Source organism: Triticum dicoccoides, chromosome 1A, assembly GCF_002162155.2.
Source record: "Triticum dicoccoides isolate Atlit2015 ecotype Zavitan chromosome 1A, WEW_v2.0, whole genome shotgun sequence".
Taxonomy (NCBI): domain Eukaryota; kingdom Viridiplantae; phylum Streptophyta; class Magnoliopsida; order Poales; family Poaceae; genus Triticum; species Triticum dicoccoides.
Genome location: NC_041380.1, coordinates 387,897,164 through 387,918,828, shown reverse-complemented (window position 1 = coordinate 387,918,828; position 21,665 = coordinate 387,897,164).

Below are 21,665 nucleotides of genomic sequence, written 5' to 3'. Positions count from 1 at the left end.
TTCAACTCCTCTCCTCCATCATAGTGTAGCGGCGACACATTGCTTGGTCCAGTGGGTATGGCGGCATCCCCTCGACGACGGTCGATTCCCGACGTCTTGCTGTATTGAGGGTGTCTTGTTGCGTCCACTCCAAGCGGTAGCCTTGGTCTCACTTGGCCTCCCTCGTAGCAAAGCTCAGGGCGCTGCACCGCCGGATCGGGGTTTTCTGATCTAGTTGTTGGATGTCCTGGGCATCTAGGCCTGCGGGCCTAGGCTGGGCTTCCTCTTGTCAAACAAACGATGATGGTGGTGGGTCATGGGTTTTGCGCTCGTGGCTGCCAATGAAAGTCGGTTGCAATCGGAGTCGTCGATGGACACCCATGTGCAATTTGGCCAGGAAGATAGTGGTCTTGGCCTTATTGCTTGGACCAAAGTCAGTAAGCTATAGACTCAATGAGGCCTGCGTATTCTTGATGTTCCCCTAAAAAAAGGTATTCTTGATGTGAATATTCAAAGCGAAGCCTTCCTGATTTAAACTATAAATAATTTCTTCGACTAAAACGTGCTAGCATGTGAAAACTTATTTGGGAATCTAGTACTCAAACAATTTTCCTAGATAAACTAGAGGGGTCTCATCGGTGGAAACCCCATCTAATGTTGATCCCAAATGTTAAATAAACGACTTCATGTATAAATACAAATGGAAAGCCAGTTATGCTCTAGCATGAATCTTGGCAAATCAACTTCTGGTTTAACAAAAAAATAACTTCATTCATATGCCATCATTAACAAGACGTTCCAAATAATCAAGAGGCCCCCCGTCGCTCATCACGGGCGGCTTGGGCAGCGACCATCCTGCCTCCGCCACCCTTCTCTCCACCCATCTCCTCCTCGCCGCCGCCACAGAGAGTCGGAGGGCAAGCCCTTAAGGTTCTCAAGGACGACGGGGGAGGGGGCTTTGTCCTGCACCCAACAGTGGCACGGCGTTGTCATCGAGGCATGGCGGTGGGCGTGCTCCTGGCGGGCGCAATGCTCCAGTCGGGACGGGACGCCGTTGATGCGCTCATGGTATACCGGTGGTTGCGATTCGCGTGGGCGCGCATCGGTGTGGTGATCTTCCTTTCGTGCTCCAGATACCGGTGACCCCGAAACTTGTCCCGATGGCCGAAATAGCACTTCCTATATATAATTCTTTACCTCCGGACCATTCCGGAACCCCTCGTGACGTCCGGGATCTCATCCGGGACTCCGAACAACTTTCGGGTTACCGCATACTAATATCTCTATAACCCTAGCGTCACCGAACCTTAAGTGTGTAGACCCTACGGGTTCGGGAGACATGCAGACATGACCGAGATGACTCTCCGGTCAATAACCAACAGCGGGATCTGGATAACCATGTTGGCTCCCACATGTTCCACGATGATCTCATCGGATGAACCACGATGTCAAGGACTTAATCAATCCCGTATACAATTCCCTTTGTCTAGCGGTACGATACTTGCCCGAGATTCGATCGTCGGTATCCCGATACCTTGTTCAATCTCGTTACCGGCAAGTCTCTTTACTCGTTTCGTAACACATCATCCCGTGATCAACTCCTTGATCACATTGTGCACATTATGATGATGTCCTACCGAGTGGGCCCAGGGATACCTCTCCGTTTAAACGGAGTGACAAATCTCAGTCTCGATTCGTGCCAACCCAACAGACACTTTCGGAGATACCTGTAGTGTACCTTTATAGCCACCTAGTTACGTTGTGACGTTTGGCACACCCAAAGCACTCCTACGGTATCCGGGAGTTGCACAATCTCATGGTCTAAGAAAATGATACTTGACATTAGAAAAGCTTTAGCATACGAACTACATGATCTTGTGCTAGGCTTAGGATTGGGTCTTGTCCATCACATCATTCTCCTAATGATGTGATCCCGTTATCAATGACATCCAATGTCCATGGTCAGGAAACCGTAACCATCTATTGATCAACGAGCTAGTCAACTAGAGGCTTACTAGGGACATGGTGTTGTCTATGTATCCACACATGTATCTGAGTTTCCTATCAATACAATTCTAGCATGGATAATAAACGATTATCACGAACAAGGAAATATAATAATAATCAATTTATTATTGCCTCTAGGGCATATTTCCAACAGTCTCCCACTTGCACTAGAGTCAATAATCCAGTTCACATTGCTATGTGATTAACACTCAAGGTCACATCCCCATGTGACTAACACCCAAAGAGTTTACTAGAGTCAATAATCTAGTTCACATTACCATGTGATCAACACTCGATGAGTTCTGGGTTTGATCATGTTATGCTTGTGAGAGATGTTATAGTCAACGGGTCTGAATCTTTCAGATCCGTGTGTGCTTTACAAATCTCTATGTCATCTCCCAGATGCAGTTACCACGTTCTATTTGGAGCTATTCCAAATAACTGTTCTACTATACGAATCCAGTCTACTACTCAGAATAATCTGGATTAGTGTCAAAGTTTGCATCGGTGTAACCCTTTACGACGAACTCTTTTACCACCTCCATAATCAAGAAAATTCCTTAGTCCACTAGTTACTAAGGATAACTTTGACCGTTGTCCTGTGATCCATTCTTGGATAACTCTTGTACCCCTTGACTGACTCATGGCAAGGCACACTTCAGGTGCGGTACACAGCATAGCATACTATAGAGAGCCTATGATAAAAGCATAGGGGACGACCTTCGTCCTTCCTCTTTCTTCTGCCGTGGTCGAGCTTTAAGTCTTAACTTCATACCTTACAACTCAGGCAAGAACTCCTTCTTTGACTGATCCATCTTGAACACCTTCAAGATCATGTCAAGGTATGTGCTCATTTGAAAGTACCATTAAGCGTTTTGATCTATCCTTATAGATCTTGATGCTCAACGTTCAAGTAGCTTAATCCAGGCTTTCCATTGAAAAACACTTTTCAAATAACTCGGCATGCTTTCTAGAAATTCTACATCATTTCCGATCAACAACATGTTAACAACACATACTCATCGGAAATTCTATAGTGCTCCCACTCACTTCTTTGGAAATACAAGTTTCTCATAAACTTTGTATACACCCAAAATCTTTGATCATCTCATCAAAGCATACATTCCAACTCCGAGATGCCTACTCCAGTCCTTAGAAGGATTGCTGGAGCTTTGCATACTTATTAGCATCTTTCAGGATTGACAAAACCTTCCGGTTATATCACATACAACCTTTCCTCAAGAAAATCGTCGAGGAAACAATGTTTTGACATCCTATCTGCAAGATTTCATAAATAATGCAGTAATCGCTAATATAATTCCAACAGACTCTTAGCATCGCTACGAGTGAGAAAGTCTCACCGCAGTCAACTCCTTGAACTTGTCGGGAAACTTCTTAACGACAAGTCGAGCTTTCTTAATGGTGACATTTACCATCATTGTCCGTCTTCCTTTTAAGATCCATATGTACCTAACAGCCTTACGACCATCAAGTAGTTCTTCCAAAGTCTACACTTTGTTTTCATATATGGATCCTCTCTCGGATTATATGGCCTCGAGCCATTTTGGAATCCGGGCCCACCATCGCTTCTCCATAGCTCGTAGGTTCATTGTTGTGTAGCAACATGTCTTCCAAGACAGGATTACGTACCACTCTGAAGTAGTACGCATCCTTGTCATCCTACGAGGTTTGGGAGTGACTTGATCCGAAGTCTCATGATCAATATCATAAGCTTTCACTTCAATTGGTGTAGGTGCCACAGGAACAACTCTTTGTGCCCTGCTATACACTAGTTGAAGTGATGGTTCAATAACCTCATCAAGTCTCCACCATCCTCCCACTCAATTCTTTCGAGAGAAACTTTTCCTCGAGAAAGGACCCGATTCTAGAAACAATCCCTTATTGCTTTCGGATCTGAGACAGGAGGTATACCCAACTGTTTTGGGTGTCCTATGAAGATGCATTTATCCGCTTTGGGTTCGAGCTTATCAGCCTGAAACCTTTTCACATAAGCATCGCAGCCCCAAACTTTTAAGAAATGACATCTTAGGTTTCTCTAAACCATAGTTCATACGGTGTCATCTCATCGGAATTACGTGGTGCCCCTTTTAAAGTGAATGTGGTTGTCTCTAATGCCTAACCCATAAACTATTGTGGTAATTCAATAAGAGACATCATGGTATGCATCATATCCAATAGGGTGCAGTTATGATGTTCGGACATACCATCACACTATGGTGTTCCAGGCTGTATTAGTTGTGAAACAATTTCCACAATGTCTTAATTCTGTGCCAAACTCGTAATTCAGATATTCATCTCTATGATCATATCATAGATCTTTTATCCTCTTGTCACGACGATCTTTCAACTTCACCCTGAAATTACTTGAACCTTTCAATAATTCAGACTCATGATTCATCAAGTAAATATACTCAACATCTACTCAAATCATCTGTGAAGTAAGAACATAACGATATCCACTACATGCCTCAGAACTCATTGGATTGCACACATCAAAATGTATTACTTCCAACAAGTTGCTTTCTAGTTCCATTTTACTGAAAACGAAGCTTTCAGTCATCTTGCCCATGTGGTATGATTTGCATGTCTCAAGTGATTCAAAATCAAGTGAGTCCAAATGGTCCATTTGCATGGAGTTTCTTCATGCATATACACCAATAGACATGGTTCGCATGTCTCAAACTTTTCAAAAACGAGTGAGCCCAAAGATCCATCAACATGGAGCTTCTTCATGCGTTTTATACTGATATGACTTATGTGGCGGTGCCACAAGTAGGTGGTACTATCATTACTATCTTATATCTTTTGGCATGAACATGTGTATCACTACGATCGAGATTCAATAAACCATTCATTTTAGGTGCAAGACCATTGAAGGTATTATTCAAATAAACAAAGTAACTATTATTCTCTTTAAATGAATAACCGTATTGTGATAGTCATAATCCAATCATGTCTATGCTCAACGCAAACACCAAATAACAATTATTCAGGTTTAACACCAATCTCGATGGTAGAGGGAGCGTGCGATGCTTGATCATATCAACATTGGAAACACTTCCAACACATATCGTCAGCTCACCTTTAGCTAGTCTCCGTTTATTCCGTAGCTTTTATTTCGAGTTACTAACACTTAGCAACCGAACCGGTATCTAATACCCTGGTGCTACTAGGAGTACCAGTAAAGTACACATTAACATAATGTATATCCAATATACTTCTATCGACAGTCTTCTCATCTACCAAGTATCTAGGGTAATTCTGCTCGAGTGGTTGTTCCCCTTTATTACAGAAGCACTTAGTCTCGTGCTTGGTTCAACTTTGGGTTTCTTCACTAGAGCAGCAGCTGAATTGCCGTTTCATGAAGTATCCCTTCTTGCCCTTGCCCTTCTTGAAACTAGTGGTTTCACCAACCATCAACAATTGATGCTCCTTCTTGATTTCTACTTTTGTGGAGTCAAACATCGCGAATATCCCAAGGATCATCATATATGTCCCTGATATATCATAGTTCATCACGAAGCTCTAGCAGCTTGGTGGTAATGACTTCGGAGAAACATCACTATCTCATCTGGAAGATCAACTCCCACTCGATTCAAATGATTGTTGTACTTAGACAATCTGAGCACAAGATCAACAATTGAGCTTTTCTCCCTTAGTTGCAGGCTAAGAAAATCGTCAGAGGTCTTATACCTCTTGACGTGGGCACGAGCCTGAAATCCCAATTTCAGTCCTTGGAACATCTCATATGTTCTGCGATGTTTCACAAACGTCTTTGGTGCCTCAATTCTAAACCATTTAGCATTACGCACTGAACTATCATGTAGTCATCAAAACGTGTATGTCAGATGTTTGCAACATCCACAGACGACGTTCGAGGTTCAGCACACTGAGCGGTGCATTAAGGACATAAGCCTTCTATGAAGCAATGAGGACAATCCTCAGTTTACGGACCTAGTCCACATAATTGCTACTATCAACTTTCAACTAAATTTTCTCTAGGAACATATCTAAACAGTAGAACTAAAGCGCGAGCTACGACATAATTTGCGAAGACCTTTTGACTATGTTCAGGATAATTAAGTTCATCTTATGAACTCCCACTCATATAGACATCACTCTAGTCATCTAAGTGATTACATGATCCGAGTCAACTAGGCCGTGTCCGATCATCACGTGAGACGGACTAGTCAACATCGGTGAACATCTTCATGTTGATCGTATCTACCATACGACTCATGCTCGACCTTTCGGTCTCTTGTGTTCCGAGGCCATGTCTGTACATGCTAGGCTCGTCAAGTTTAACCTAAGTGTTTCGCATGTGTTTCGAGGCCATGTCTATACATGCTAGGCTCGTCAACACCCATTGTATTCGAGCGTAAGAATCTATCACACCCGATCATCACGTGGTGCTTCGAAACGACGAACTTTCGCAACGGTGCACAGTTAGGGGGAACACCTTCTTGGAATTTTAGTGAGGGATCATCTAATTTACTACCGTCATTCTAAGTAAACAAGATGCAAAAACATGATAAACATCACATGCAATCAAATAATAGTGACATGATATGGCCAATATCATATAGCTCCTTTGATCTCCATCTTGGGGCTCCATGATCATCTTGTCACCGGCATGACACCATGATCTCCATCATCATGATCTCCATCATCGTGTCTTCTTGAAGTTGTCTCGTCATCTATTACTTCTACTACTATGGCTAACGCTTTAGCAATAAAGTAAAGTAATTACATGACGTTTAAGTTGACACGCAGGTCATAAATAAATAAAGACAACTCCTATGGCTCCTGCCGGTTGTCATACTCATCGACATGCAAGTCGTGATTCCTATTACAAGAACATGATCAATCTCATACATCACATATATCATTCATCACATCCTTTTGGCCATATCACATCACATAGCATACCCTGCAAAAACAAGTTAGACATCCTCTAATTGTTGTTTGCATGTTTTACGTGGCTGCTATGGGTTTCTAGCAAGAACGTTTCTTACCTACGCAAAAACCACAACGTGATATGACAATTGCTATTTACCCTTCATAAGGACCCTTTTCATCGAATCCTATCCGACTAAAGTGGGAGAGACAGACACCCGCTAGCCACCTTATGCAACTAGTGCATGTTAGTCGGTGGAACCAGTCTCACGTAAGAGTACGTGTACGGTCGGTCCGGGCCGCTTCATCCCACAATGCCGCCGAATCAAGATTGGACTAGTAACGGTAAGCATATTGAACAAAATCAACGCCCACAACTACTTTGTGTTCTACTCGTGCATAGAAACTACGCATAGACCTAACTCATGATGCCACTGTTGGGGAACGTAGCATAAATTCAAAATTTTCCTACGTGTCACCAAGATCTATCTATGGAGTCATCTAGCAACGAGGGAGGAGTGGATCTACATACCCTTGTAGATCGCGCGCGGAAGCATTCAAGAGAACGGGGTTGATGGAGTCGTACTCGTCGTGATCCAAATCACCGATGATCCTAGCGCCGAACGGACGGCACCTCCACGTTCAACACACGTACGGAGCAGCGACGTCTCCTCCTTCTTGATCCAGCAAGGGGGGAGGAGATGTTGATGGAGATCCAGCAGCACGACGGCGTGGTGGTGGAAGTAGCGAGATTCCAACAGGGCTTCGCCAAGCGCTGCGGGAGGAGGAAGATGTGTCATGGGAGGGAGAGGGAGGCGCCAGGGCTTAGGTGTTTCTGCCCTCCCTTCCCCCACTATATATAGGGCCAAGGGAGAGGGGGGGCGCAGCCTTGGCCCTTCCTCCAAGGAAGGGTGCGGCCAAGGGAGGAGTCCCTCCTCCCCAAGGCACCTCGGAGGTGCCTTCCCCCTTTAGGACTCTTCCTTTCCCTCTTCTCTTGGCGCATGGGCCTCTTGGGGCTGGTGCCCTTGGCCCATATAGGCCAAGGCGCACCCCGTACAGCCCATGTGCCCCCCCGGGGCAGGTGGCCCCACCCGGTGGACCCCCGGGACCCTTCCGGTGGTCCCGGTACAATACCGGTGACCCCGAAACTTGCCCCGATGGCCGAAATAGCACTTCCTATATATAATTCTTTACCTCCGGACCATTCCGGAACCCCTCGTGACGTCCGGGATCTCATCCGGGACTCCGAACAACTTTCAGGTTACCGCATACTAATATCTCTATAACCCTAGCGTCACCGAACCTTAAGTGTGTAGACCCTACGGGTTCGGGAGACATGCAGACATGACCGAGATGACTCTCCGGTCAATAACCAACAGCGGGATCTGGATACCCATGTTGGCTCCCACATGTTCCACGATGATCTCATCGGATGAACCACGATGTCAAGGACTTAATCAATCCCGTATACAATTCCCTTTGTCTAGCGGTACGATACTTGCCCGAGATTCGATCGTCGGTATCCCGATACCTTGTTCAATCTCGTCACTGGCAAGTCTCTTTACTCGTTTCGTAACACATCATCCCGTGATCAACTCCTTGATCACATTGTGCACATTATGATGATGTCCTACCGAGTGGGCCCAGGGATACCTCTCCGTTTACACGGAGTGACAAATCTCAGTCTCGATTCGTGCCAACCCAACAGACACTTTCAGAGATACCTGTAGTGTACCTTTATAGCCACCTAGTTACGTTGTGACGTTTGGCACACCCAAAGCACTCCTACGATATCGGGAGTTGCACAATCTCATGGTCTAAGGAAATGATACTTGACATTAGAAAAGCTTTAGCATACGAACTACATGATCTTGTGCTAGGCTTAGGATTGGGTCTTGTCCATCACATCATTCTCCTAATGATGTGATCCCGTTATCAATGACATCCAATGTCCATGGTCAGGAAACTGTAACCATCTATTGATCAACGAGCTAGTCAACTAGAGGCTTACTAGGGACATGGTGTTGTCTATGTATCCACACATGTATCTGAGTTTCCTATCAATACAATTCTAGCATGGATAATAAAAGATTATCATGAACAAGGAAATATAATAATAATCAATTTATTATTGCCTCTAGGGCATATTTCCAACAGCGACGCGGGTTGCGGGATTGAGCCGACCGTGCCGCCACTGAGAAGGCCGAGGCCGCCGAGGAGCTGCCGCCGCCACCACCGCTGCGTGGCCGATTGGAGGGTATACATCGTTTTATCCTTCTCGTGTTTCTTTCTGTTGTAGCAGTACTAGCGATATGCGTAGATGTTTCTACTATATGCGTAGTACATGCTCTGTTAGATTGTAATCAGTGTGTCATCAATGTTGTCCATGTCATGTTCATGATTTATTGATGGATTAACTTAATCGAAAAACTGTCTATTAACTTATCAATCCAAAAACCTAATTTGTGTAGGAGTTTTTCGAATTCTGGTTTTGCTGCTGCACTGAAACCGTCGCCGTTTACGGGGACGTACTTTAAGCAACCACCTTATGGCTCACTGCCATGAACGTGTTCTGGGTCACCGGTGTGACTCCCACAGGAACGATCACTCCTGATCAGGAGAAGGCATTCAAGGAGGCCACTGTCGTGTTCCTCAGGGCAGTTCTAAGCGTGATTGGAGATAAGCTGGTTGACGCATATTTGCATGTGCGGTCTGCCAAGGACTTGTGGGAGGTGCTCGAATCTAAGTTCGGGGCTGCCGATGCAGGGAGCGAGATGTATATTATAGAGCAGTTCCATGATTACAAGATGGTTGAAAACCGTCCTGTATTGGAGCAGGCTCATGAGATAATATGCATTGTTAAGGAGCTTGAGCTTCTTAAGTGCGAGTTACCGGGCAAGTTTGTCGCGGGCTGCATAATCGCTATGCTTCCCAATTCCTGGAGGAACTTTGCCACCACTCTAAAACATCAGAGGCATGAATTCTCTGTGGAGTATGTCATTGGCCATCTGAGTGTTGAGCAGAATTCAAGGGCAAAGGACTCACACGGAAAAGGGGTCGAAGGAACTTCTGTGGCCAACATGGTGCATCGGAAGAACTCCAATTCCCACAAGCCCAAGGGAAAGAACGGTGTCCAACAGAGTGCCGACTTTAAGAAGAAGGGTAAGAAGACCTTCAAGAAGAATAAGAAGGATGAGGGCTGCTTTACTTGTGGTCCGCTTGAACATTGGGCCAACAAGTGCCCAAACAAGTATAAGAAGCAAGGGCAGGACTCCAAGTCTGTCAATATGATTGTGAGCAACAATGAGAGTGGTGCATCTGGGTACGGTAATTTATTTTTTGTATTTTCAGTTTGACCGTCCACTGATTGGTGGGTCGACACAGGTGCAGGTGTTCATGTGTGTGCTGACATTTCATTGTTTTCTTCTTACCAGGCCACAGGTCACGGGTCCGTACTGATGGGGAATGGCGCGAGTGCTTCTGTTCTTGGTGTTGGCACGGTCGATCTGAAGTTTACTTCGGGAAGGATCGTGCAGCTGAAGAACGTGCAACATGTCCCCACCATCAAGAAGAACCTCGTTAGTGGCTCCCTTCTATGTAGAGAAGGGTTTAAGTTGGTATTCGAGTCTAATAAATTAGTTGTTACGAAATATGGACTATTTGTTGGAAAGGGTTATGAATGCGGAGGCATGTTCCACCTTTCTCTTGCAGATCTATGTAATAAAGTCGTGAACAATATTCATTTGAGTGTTAATGAATCTGAAGTCTGACATTCACATCTTTGTCACATTAGTTTCGGTGTTATGACGCGGCTAGCAAAATCGAATTTAATCCCGAGTTTCACTTTAGCCACAGGTTCTAAGTGCCATTCATGTGTGCAATCTAAGCAACCTCGCAAGCCTCACAAGGCAGCAGAGGAGAGACACTTGGCGCCACTGGAACTCATACATTCTGATCTTTGTGAGATGAATGGTGTGTTGACTAAAGGTGGAAAGAAATATTTCATGACTTTGATAGATGATTCCACTAGATATTTCTATGTGTATCTGTTAAATACTAAAGATGAGGCTCTACACTACTTCAAAATCTATAAAGCATAAGTTGAGAATCAACTTGAAAAGAAAATTAAACGAGTCCGGTCAGATCGTGGTGGAGAGTACTTCTCGAAAGAGTTTGATGCCTTTTGTGCGGAACACGACATTATTCACGAGAGGACGCCTCCCTACTCACCCCAGTCAAACGGGGTCGCTGAGCAGAAAAACCGTACTCTAACTGATTTGGTTAACGCCATGTTAGATACGTCGGGTTTATCCAATGCATGGTGGGGGAGGCTATAATGACATCATGTCATGTCCTAAATAAAGTTCCGACAAAGGATAACGAGATCACTCCTTACGAGAAGTGGACCAAGAGAAGGACAACACTCTCGTACTTACGTACCTGGGGATGCTTGGCGAAAGTTAATGTGCCGATCCCCAAAAAGCGTAAGCTTGAACCAAAGACTGTGGACTGTGTTAATTTGGGCTACGCTATGAATAGTGTTGGCTATAGATTTCTAGTAGTGAAATCTGAGGTACCTGACATGAAGATTGGTACAATTATGGAGTCTAAAGATGCTACATTCTTTGAGGATATTTTTCCGATGAGAGATGTACAAAGCACTTCTAGACAGGAATCTGAGGAGACTCCTGAACCTGCCATTCCGATGGAATATTATAATCAAACACATGATGAAAATCCTGAGGAGGATAATGAGGAATTCCTTGGTAGGGGCAAGAGACAAAGGACTGTAAAGACCTTTGGTGGTGATTTCTTCATATACCTCATAGAGGATAATCCCACTTCTATTTCAGAAGCGTATGCATCTCCAGAAGCTGACTACTGGAAGGATGCGGTCCGTAGCGAGATGGATTCCATCATGGCTAACGTGACTTGGGAGCTTACTGAATGTCCTTATGGTTGCAAACCATTGGGATGCAAGTGGGTGTTCAAGAAGAAGCTTAGGCCCGACGGTACGATAGAAAAGTACAAGGCTAGGCTTGTGGCCAAGGGCTACGCCCAGAAAGAAGAAGAAGATTTCTTCGAAACCTATTCACCTGTGGCCAGACTGACCACCATTCGAGTATTACTCTCGTTGGCGGCCTCACATGGTCTTCTCATTCATCAGATGGATGTTAAGATGGCTTTCCTGAACGGAGAGCTAAAGGAGGAAATCTATATGCAACAGCCTGATGGCTTTGTGATGGATGGTCAGGAAGGAAAGGTGTGTAAGTTGGTGAAATCTTTGTATGGCCTGAGACAAGCGCCTAAGCAATGGCATGACAAGTTTAATGAAACATTGACATCTGTTGGCTTTGTTGTTAATGAGGCCGACAAATGTGTATACTATCACTATGGTGGGGGCGAAGGAGTTATAATGTGTTTGTATGTTGATGACATACTGATATTTGGGACTAATCTCAAGTTGATCGAGGAAGTTAAGTCTTTCCTATCTCAGAACTTTGGGATGAAGGACCTTGGAGTGGCTAATGTTATCTTGAACATCAAGCTATTGAGAGATGATGAAGGTGGGATTACACTTCTGCAATCCCATTATGTTGAGAAGGTGTTGAGGCGTTTTGGATATTCGGACTGCAAACCATCTCAAACACCATATGATCCTAGTGTGCTGATTCGAAAGTCTAAAGGCACAGTTATCGATCAATTGAGATACTCTCAGATTGTTGGTTCACTCCAGTATCTAGCGAGCGCAACGAGGCCTGACATTGCATTTGCTATTAGCAAACTGAGCCGGTTTGTTTCCAAACCGGGTGATGTACATTGGCGTGCTCTTGAGAGAGTTATGCGCTATCTGAAAGGTACTATGAACTATGGACTTCATTATACCGGATACCCGTTGGTACTTGAAGGGTATAGTGATGCGAATTGGATCTCTGATGCTGATAAGATGAAGGCCACAACTGGGTATATGTTTACTCTTGGAGGTGGTGCTGTTTCCTGGAAGTCTTGCAAGCAAACGATCTTAACAAGATCGACAATGGAAGCAGAATTAACAGCATTAGACACATCGGGTGGCGAAGCAGAATGGCTTCGAGATCTGTTGATGGACTTGCCAGTGGTTGAGAAGCCGGTTCCGGCCGTCCTTATGAACTGTGACAATCAAACAGTTATTGTCAAGGTGAAGAGTTCAAAGGACAACATGAAGTCCAACAAACACATAAGAATGAGATTGAAAGCTGTCAGAAAATTGAGGAACTCCGGAGTGATAGCATTGGATTATATTCAAAGGCTAAGAATCTGGCAGATCCCTTTACTAAAGGGCTATCACGTGTTGTGATAGATAGCGCATCAAGGGAGATGGGTATGAGACCCACATGAGTTGCCCTGGTAGTAACCCAACCTATGTGATCGGAGATCCCGTGAAGTAGGACCTGGGAAAACAAGCCAGTGGTGAACTGAGGAGAGTAACTTTAATTACCCACTCCGTTGGAGATGCAATACTCTCAGAAACTGTATGGAAGGATGACTACTGTCTTAATGTGTTCCAAGGCTTATATGCATAAGCAAGATGCTATCCTACAGAGCGATCTTTGGAGGAACACATCTATATGAGCCCGAATGCTAGTCACAGTCTATGAGATTGGGGTGATCTCTAGCAAGCTCATGAACAGGCCAGGAGTGTGACTAATTTGCTCCACCCGAGGGGTCGGCCTTCGGCAGCCTCGTATCAGTGAGACTTGTGGTGAAACTTCTTGACGCCAAACTAACAATTCAAGGCATAGTCCATTGTTCAGTTGTGAAGGAGTGCAACTACTTGGTCTAGGTGGAGCTCAACCTTAATCGGTCTTCACTGAGATGCTGGTATATCAAAACAGCGTTTGGAACAAAGGACAAAGTGGGCCCCTGAGATCTGGTGGGGGATTGTTGAAATATGAGATGGGCCTAGAGCCCATATGACAATTTCAGATTTGATCTCTAAGGGCCCATGTAGGTGGCATGACAAGGTGGTGGGAAGTTTAGTCCTATCCCGGAAGTGGAAGGAGAGTTGGAGTGGTTTATAAGGGATTCTCTTCCTCATGCTATTGGAGCTTGAGAAGAGATGAGGCCCTCGCGCACTCCTCCTCCTCTGCTCGCCTCGCAATGCCACGCCTCGTCACGACGCGCCGCGGGTTGCGGGATTGAGCCGAGCCGAGCTCACTCCTATGCGCTTCTTTTTGCCGGTTAGGAACGGAGAGTCTTTGACAGGTGGGGCCACGATCTGAGACGTCGGATCGTGGGCTACCGACTTGGACGTGGGTTCAACCCATGTCTCTCCACGCGCAGCCGCACATATATACGTGGGGCGCTGCCAACCCTAGCCGCCACGAAATAGAATGCATCTCCGCCTCCACGCCCACGTCGTTCCTCTGCTGCTGCTGCCGCCGGTGACTCCGTCCCGTTCACCGCGTACACGATTGGCAGGAGAGCAGGCCTCCGAAACCCCGCCTCTCCGGATCCTGTACGGGAGAGGGGCGATTAGGTTTTTGGGTAGCGATTACGCGACTGCTCGCTTCTGTTCATCTACGTCCGCATCACCTTCGTCATCACCATGTCGACCGACGCCGACCGTGCCGCCGCTGAGAAGGCCGAGACCGACAAGAAGGCCGCCGAGGATGTCGCGGCTGCTGCCGCCGTCACCACCGCTGCGTGGCCGATTGGAGGGTATACATCGTTTATCCTTTTCGTGTTTCTTTCTATTGTAGCAGTACTAGCGATATGCGTAGATGTTTCTACTATATGCGTAGTACATGCTCTGTTAGATCGAAATCAGTGTGTCATCAATGCTGTCCATGTCATGTTCATAATTTATTCATGGATTAACTTAATCGAAAAACTGCCTATTTACTTATCAGTTTCCTTGGCCTTCTTGGTGTAATGTTGCCAATTCTCCTCAATGACCTGTATAAACTCAAAAAATGTTTTATGACCTGCAAAACCATGTTAGAGTTTGAATGGATTTCTCCACCAATATATTTCATCTAGTTCGAGTCTAAATGGAGTTATCCACAATATAAGGATGGAAAACACAAAACAAAGCCCAAAAGCACTCAACTTCCCAACAACGACGCCACAAAAAAACTTGATGACCTACAAGTGCACAAGGCTTAGTTGTAGCATTTTTGAAGTAAGAGTATTGATCCCATAGGGAGCACAAGAATTGGAATTTGTCCCGTATAGATACTTATTCAAATGTGCATGCAAGTTAGTTGTAGGCGCAAAGCAAAATGAAGGCGGAAGCTTGTAATGATTTTGAGTAGATTGCGAATAATAGTAAATAATGCAAGAGAATTAAAAGAGCATATTGCGGTAAATAAAGTGTTGAAACGGATAGAAGATTAAAGCATTCTCAAGGAGTTCGGATCCCCATTGGTGTGTCGAACACACCATATTTGCGATTGCAAGAGAATTAAAAGAGCGTAATGATTTTGAGTAGATTGCACAGTTCTAAGCTGGATACTAGAGCCACTCTTGATATTTGCGATTGGGTGGATCTGGGTACATAATACGTTCTACTCGAGGTAGACTTTGTACCATGCACGCTACTACTGTATTTCCCTGCTCCAGATCTAACTACGATAGTTAAGGGACTCCCCGTGGACCCGGCTCACCAAGGGTTCTCCGTTACCCCCCTATCAATTGCAAAGGCGATGTAGAGAGGCTTTACTGTCACCTCAAATTATCTCAACATCCTAACCTTTACAACGGTAGTTAATATGTTTCGTGGTCATACAAGGCGAAAATGCTGAGTGGGGCGCCTTCACAATATTCACGAAGGCTATTAAGCCAAACGTTCGATAGAGAATCTCATATCCTTATAAGCAGTTCAAATCCTATACATATCAAGGCTCATCCATATCCCCGAGAACAAAGGGCATTACTCACACATGAAGATGATAAAACATCATACGAATAGTGGTGGTAAACATGCATGATAAGTTCGAGTAATACACATAGGAATCCATTAGAGTTTAGTATTACAATAAGACGGATGCAAATGATGGTGAAGATGGTTGATGTCGGCGTCTCCTTACATAAGATGGTGGTGATGATAGTTCCTCCTTCCTGATGCCCCTCTGGATGCCTTCATCCTCCCGATATATTTGTTCCTCCTTCCTCCTCCCGATAGTTCCTCCTTCCTCCTTCATCCTTCATCCTAATAGTTCCTCCTTCCTCCTCCCGATATATTTGTTCTTTTATGGTAACCATGTGTCATGTTTATTGATGTGATTTTATCACCATATCTTTGCATTCTTTCTTAAACTCCAAGACACATCCGAAAATGGTTTCCTAGCAAAAATAGGTGTGCGAGCGTAGTAAAATCTGGCGAAGCCTAAGGGTAAAAACGTATTATATTAAGTTAGAGAGGGAGTATTTATTCTTGTACCGGATTTTTTTACGGCCGGCTGACTCGTTGTGCGTAATTGTGAGGTAATTATCTTACATAGTTGTGTTGATCATAGGTCAAATTTTGGGCGATTCATGCATATTACCGCAGAATGAAATGCATCGACGAATCAAGTTGGCTGAGCTATCTGTAATTGGCCTCTTGCAGGCAATTTAAAAGTGGGAGCCTTCAAAATTTTGTATCGGAGGGAGTATATATTCGGATATTCAATTCAGCTCTATGTTTAGGTGGAATGCCCAAACATTTTGGATATGTGTAAAAAAGAAAAAGAAGTTGGACAACAATTTTTTTGGCATTTCTCGACTACTTAGCTTCGTTTTTTCATTGACGGAAGACTATTGTTTCGTTTTTCGTGAAATTGACATTCATGTTTTTGGGAGTTAACATGGGCGTGAAAGGAAAATTATTATTCATCATAGGAAGAAATGCTCCCCAAGGCCAAAACGCTATGTCCATTGTCAATTCAGCTATATACTAGGTTGTCCTTCCTTTAAGGCATGTGTTGTTGGCTGCTAGCAGAAAAATGAGAGTAGGTATCTTATACATTCCCTTCGTTTCTTTTTACTCCGCGAATTAGGTTTAGAACTTCGTAAAGTTTGATCAAATTTATATTTAAAAATATCATCATCTACAATACCAAATAATTATAGTATGAAAATATGTTCCATGGTAGATCTTTTGGACACTTACATGGACATGAAAAAATTGAATTTTTCTAAATTATTTTATTCATCACAGGAACAAATGCTTCCCACAGCCAAACTTTAAACCATGTGATGTTGTAGGCTGCTAGCATGAAAACGAGTTTTATAATATTGTTCTTACATACCCTCTCCGTTATATTTTACTCCATGTATTAAGTTTTTTTTGAAGTCAAACTTTGTAAAGTTTGATCAAGTTTATATTTGAAAATATCAACACCGACAATATCAAATAATTGTAGATGAAACCATGTTCCATGATAGATCTAATGATATTGATTTTGTATCATGAGTGTTAATATATATTTTTCTGAAAACTTTGTCAAACTTATAATGAGTTTGACGTAATACAAAAATTATATGCAAAACAAAGAAAACACAAGGAGTATAACATACATATGCTTTATAGTCGAGAGACACAATAACATATTGATATACATACTTAAGCAAGTGGCAGACATTGACAAATGGGCCCCACAATGCCCCCTCATCCCCGAGCCACCAGAGGCAAAGAATTCAAGGGAGCTTAGTAACTACTCCCTCTGTCCCGGTTTATTAGGTCTTAAGATCGCTTCTCTTAGACTAAGTCACATAGTAACTTGCTCACATTAATTATTCCATTTCACTTTCAATACACCCTCTTATGTGCATGCAGCGTATCAATAAGCAACCATGGCACCGGCAACAAGAACTCTCGATGCAATCAATGAAGTGGTTGCACGTATGCACCTTTTCAAAGCGAGCCCTTATAAAAAACAGACATGCTTCTGATACTGTGAGGCCTAATAAACACATACGAATGGAGTAGAGAGATGATGAAGGCGATAAAGCACATGAGCAAGCACAACGTACTTGATCTGAAGTGCCTAGTAAACACATAATGCATGGATTTAAATTTTGTGCTCTCATGCGAACCTACAATGTGAAGTGCATCTCTCATTGCGCATAGACTGGAGACTAGACGATAACGTGCGTTTTGCCGTACCATTCTTCGGTTTTGAAATTAACTCTATTTTTTTCCCAAAAGCTTATAATGATAATTCAAGGTGGTCCAACCAAACGCCGAACCCCGCAGGAGGTATTGGGTTGGCCATGTAGGACGTTCCTAATATTTTCTGGAATGTTTCGTTCATTTTTTTCTTTTCTTTTCTCTAATTTTAGGTTTTTTGTCTATTTTATATTCATTATTTTACTTCATGGATATTTTTAAATTTATGATTTTTTTGAAATTTTGGAACATAATTATATTCTTGATTATTTTTAAAATTCGAAAATGTTTTTTGAAAACTCTGAACATTTTTCAAAGGCCGTTAAGATTTTTCCCATATTCGCTTACATTAATTTAATTTACCAAAATAACCATTCAATATTTTTTCAAATTTGTAACCATTTTTAAAAATCATGAATAATTATAAAACTGGTGTACATTTTTGCGGAATTGATGAATACTTTTTTTGCCTATTCATTAAGAATTCTTAAATTTACGAACATTTTCTCAATAGAAGAAGTTTTTTTTACAAATTTTTTACATTATATGAATGTTTTAATTTTTTTAAAGTGTTTTAATGGAATGTCTGTTCCGATACTTTCCCGCAGGATCCATGCCCCGACCAAACCCTTCAGGCGGGGTGCCCATCAAGGAAAAACTTTGGATCTTTTTCAGGCCTCTATTTGAACCAGTGAAAAAGTAGCGCGCTACAAAATATGATGAGACCCTTCTCCAAATGCAACACAAGTTATACCGCGCTAATAGCATGCTATATTCCAAAATAGCGTTTGCAAAAACAAATGCCAAACATATCCGTAAATAAAGTATTTCAACAACTAATTTTTTTCCCGGGAGCAATACATGCACAAGGGCCAAATCGAAGGCATAAACAGAATAAGTAGTCTATATTCAGAGAAGTACTCTACAGGGCAACAGATAGAATTTTACTTGCTTCCACTCGTGGAAGCATAAATTTTAAACCGGTCAAGCACAGTGCCACATATTTTGAACCGAGCACTTCCTTTCTATAAGAACAAATTCACTGAGGTTCCTTTCGTGAGTGGGGGTTTAACTGGAGGTTTACTTGCTGTTACCCTCAAAAAATGTTTCGTTTTTCCGCTGCACCGGGATGCTTGAACTGCGTTCGGTCCGGCCAAAAAAGCAAAGCTAGCCTCAACTGCATCCGGTTCCTAACCTGGACCCGTGTTCAGACCTCCGAATCCATCGAGACACTGCCAGCTTCGCTCTTGGATCCTTTTCGCGACGGCATAGCTAGCTGTACGTACACTGCCATTCCCATTCGGGTCGATCCTTAGCGCGCGCAATGACCTGCCACGGGCACTGATTATGCCCAAAAACGACGTGACGGATGGGCATAAAGAAGGCCATGATAACGCTGCTTTCCGACCCTATTTACCCTTTAATTTCCATATCTTCCCACATGCCCGCAGTATCTCTGGTCGACAGATCGACGCCGCGAAATTCAATTAAGTTGGGCAAGCACATAAATCGTACGGGCGATCGCTATGGCTAGCTAGCTTCACCGCGCCGCATCTGGCCCGGCACGCCGGCATGCGTCGCCTCGCCCGGGATGCTTCGACGACACGCGGAAACCAACCGCTTGCATGCATCCATCGATCGATCGCAGCTAGGCAATCTCCTGACTCGATCGCCAGCTCGTGATCGGGATCCCCGGGTCGCTTTCCGGCGACTTTCTTGCTCGCTCGCTGGCTTGAACCGGCTAGGCTGTGGGCGATCAATGTGGCGCGTGCAGTGATCGGTTGCTAGGGCGATGCGCACCTAACTTGGTCGCGGTTTCGAGGAGGCGCGGAGCACGAGCCGAGTTAATGCGGGGCGCTCACCAGCCAGTTGGCGCCGCTCTTCTGCGTACCGTAGGAGTACGTGGTGGTTCGACTCCACTCAGCTCCGGCGGTTGAGTCCAAAGTGTCGAGCATGCGGTGCTCTCGCTCACGTAGGACGGTGGGAGTAGGTTTCCTGGTGAAGTAAGTTGGATGGGAGCACCTGATCCATGGATGGATTGATACAGGGACTTTGTCAGGAGTATTTGGGTCGGTTTGGTTGAGGAGTAGAGATAGAGTAGAGCACTCCTGCCGGGCGGGGTAATTAACAGCCATCATGCGTCGCGGCCGGCCGTCGCGCGAATCGCATGATGCCATGTTGCCGCGCCTGCATGCCATGCGGTGCACCCGGCCAGGGGCATCGAGTAGCGTGGTAAACTAGTAATTCTACCTCTGCACCCGGCAGCGATGTTCAGTACACTGTCAGCTCAGGTTCAGCTACCCCTGCCTCCGTTTCAGAGAAAACAAAAGTTACCAGGAAGGGTACTCACCATGCATGGCACTCCACTTAATTAGCTGCCTCGTCGTGGCATCATTACCGCAAGTACGCATGGCCAACAGCAATCTTGGACGCACACGACTACCAGCACAGCACAGCTGTTCTGGACTTCTGGTGGTAGCATGGAGCATCCCCATTCTGGATTATCGACCAACAGCGACCTCTGATCACCCACCCACCAGTAACACTGCGTTTCACACTTGGAGCCAGTCTATACGTGTGCAGCACGAAAGTTTCTACGTGGACATGATTACAACGCCGAGGGAAGAAATCGGTGCGCACCAGCACACGCCGCATCCCACATGGTGATCGACTGAGAGGTGAACAGACGGAGCTAGCGACGGGTCGAGGCCGCGCACGCACCGGCTGAGCTGGGGCTGACAGGCCTCAGTAGTCAGGCTCATCCGTGTACGAAAGCGGCGTCTAACATGGTCGATCGACGCAACGTAGCCTGCTGCATGCATGTGACGGAATCGATTCGCCCGCCGGTGCGACGTCCCTGCAAGTCTCCTCTGGCTGTGGGTGCCGATCGGCCGGTCGTCTCGTCTGCGCGCTCTCTCCGCCTCAGACGTCCCTTTCAGCAAAGCAAAGCAGCAGGCAGGCAGGCAGGTACGTGGTAGATATGCATGCATGTGTTGTGTGCCTGCAACTGCAAGTGGCCACTTTACATCTGCACTCCCGGCGAGCGAGCAACCACCGCTCCCTCCGGTGCCCTGCGCCGACCACTGTTTTTTCTTCTTCTTCGCTTCTTCACTCCTTTTCTGCGGTTTATCTGCATCCGCTGGTGATCTCGAGTCGAGCACGAGCACGCGAGGGGTCGCCTGAGAACACCAGCTTTCCGGGAGGTGGTTGCCGCTGCGAGCCGCATTGATGAAGGGGGCTAGCTCGAGCACCGCAGGGCGGTTAACGGAAGCTTTTAATAATGGCCAGATACGGAACAAAAGCTGGAGTAACACCAGCACACTGTCCAGCCTTTTGTCCCCGGTTTCGCGAGAGCAAGATGACAACGCTGCCGCGGCGAGTTCTCAGGAGCAAGGAGACATGACCGATGACTCCATCCATGGCCTGGCCTTGGCATGTAGTAGTACGATGGCAAGTGGTAACCAAGAATGAGTGCAAATGAAGGTTTTGCCGGCAGCCGGACTTGAGTTTCAGTGCAGAGGAGAGGATAATGCTGCGTGGTTTCGTTTCGTTTCGTTTTGTTTTCTCCCCGGAACCCGGAGCATGGAGCGAGAATAATGGTAACGGACGCGCAATGCCGCGACTGCGA